This window comes from Chinchilla lanigera, unplaced genomic scaffold, assembly GCF_000276665.1.
Source record: "Chinchilla lanigera isolate Chin_1 unplaced genomic scaffold, ChiLan1.0 scaffold00097, whole genome shotgun sequence".
Lineage (NCBI taxonomy): Eukaryota > Metazoa > Chordata > Mammalia > Rodentia > Chinchillidae > Chinchilla > Chinchilla lanigera.
In genome coordinates this window covers 5412046-5414195 of record NW_004955498.1, presented here as the reverse complement: position 1 = coordinate 5414195, position 2150 = coordinate 5412046, and positions in this window count along the sequence as shown.

Below are 2150 nucleotides of genomic sequence, written 5' to 3'. Positions count from 1 at the left end.
GGAGGAGGAGGAGGAGGAGGAGGAGGAGGAGTTCAAACTGCTAGTTTCATACAAAATTCACAATCTTTAGAAACTGCTGCTCAAGGAGCCCAGTTTACTCCTAAAACAGTTCTCATGAGAAAGGACAGTGTACAAATACTGTGCCCTCTATTGCTGCTGGCACCTACTCCCCAAAAGAAGTCTCCTGGTATTTCAGGCTGCCCTCAGTCTCACTCAACACCTTTCTTCTTGGTACCAGTACAACCCACTCAGGAGCACATGCTTAGGGTCATCTTCTCCCAGATTCCCAAATCTAAGGAATCCATATATTTTTGCAAAAAGGAAAAAAAGTGTTTAAAGCTAACTCTGAGGGGGTGGAAGGGCCTATTTGCCTCAAATCGCCACATCAATTTGTAAAATGGAGCATGGACTCAGCACAGTTCAGACAAGAGGGGAGGGGAAGCACAGATGCCTGAAATGCCATCTCACCCTGTCCAAGTGGGAAAGGGCCTTGCATAGTTCTGAACAGATGGAGGGGGAGCACAGAGACAGTGCAGACCTGCGCTCCTGCCTTATCCCTTCCAGCAGTCCTCAGCTCACCCTCCTCTGCCAGGTTCCAGTCTCCTGCAGCTGGTGACATCTGCACATTCTGTCACTACTTTGGGGCTGAGGAAAGGAGTGGGTATTCATTATGAACTCAACAGGAAGAAGTTTGGATCAGTTGCTTATTTGTAAAAGGAAAACTCTAAATGTTATGCATTCATTTTGTACTGCCACTTGCAGTAGCTCACAGGGCGGTGTAACACAGACCTTCCTTCTCAGGGTTCTCTGCTCCTGGTCTCTAATCCCTTTCCAGCCTATGAAGAGTGACCTTGCGCATTTACTAGGGAAATCAGGCAGGGAATCTCAAAGACATATTCAAGGGGATCACCAGGATGTCTTCCTCTTCTTATTATAGAAGAGCATCACTGCTTTCTTATGAAGAAGTGGGTCACTGACCCCGGACATAAGGACTACTTCATGCCACATTACTGAAAAACAATTTCTCCCTTACCATTTTGCACATTGGGCAAAAAACAAGTGCTGTTTCTCCTTGCGTATGTAGTGTCTTCTACCCAGCTAGTTAGAGACGGTATACAGCATGGTGGTGGCAAGAGAGCCTACCAGGAGACGCGTGTCAACCCCCCCTCACCTTTCTCATAGTGGGATTTATTGTTTCCAACCTTATGATGTAGGCAGCTCAAGGCCTGCCGAAAAACAAAAATTTTTCTAAAACACAACAGCAGTACTCTGAAGCAGTTAAGTGATGGTACTGAACCTCAGAACTCAAACACTGTTTTGGTACTTTCTCAAAATGGAGTAGTTGAGTAGGAATGGAACAGTGAGGTGCTTCATCCTTGGTGTGTGCAATGCAGAGGAGCATTGCTTTTTAAAAAGCTTTGTAAATCAGGTCTTTAGTATATTTTTTTTCGTTTTTTTTTTTTTTTTTTTTTTTTTTTTTTTTTTTTTTTTTTTTTTTTTTGGTTTTTCTCCGGTACCGGGAACCAAACTCACGACCTTGCGCTTGCCAGGCAGGCGCTTTGCCGCTGAGCTAAATCCCCAGCCCCCAGGTCTTTAGTATAGACGATTGTATATCTAAGTGCAGCTATAAGAAATCACAGAGTTATGTCCTGTGGAACCTCTAGCTAAACCCTCAATGGTAAAACATTGAAATATCATTATTATTCAAATTCTCCAATGGTTATTGACATGGATGCTGCCAAGATGTCTAACACTTCCATCAACATAAAGATCTGGCCTGCTCCCGTGTGGAGACACATCACTTCCCTCACACTCACACCCGCCTCACCCCTGGAAACCACCAGCCTGCTACTCATTTATATAATTTGGTCATGTGAACAATTTTACCAAATGGATTCACAAGGATAATGTTTTCTTATGGCATTGTTTTCTTTAATATTATTATACTGTTAATAAAACTATTTTGAGATTCTTTGAGCTCTAGACGTATATGAAGAGTTCACCTCTTTGTAATATTGAGCAGTAATCCCAGGGTGGATGTAAGAATGATTTTGTTTCTTCTTTAACCATTATTCCATCTAAGGACCTCTAGGCTGTTTGCTTCCAGTGCCTCACTGTTACAAAAGAGGCTGCTCCAAACACACTTAAAC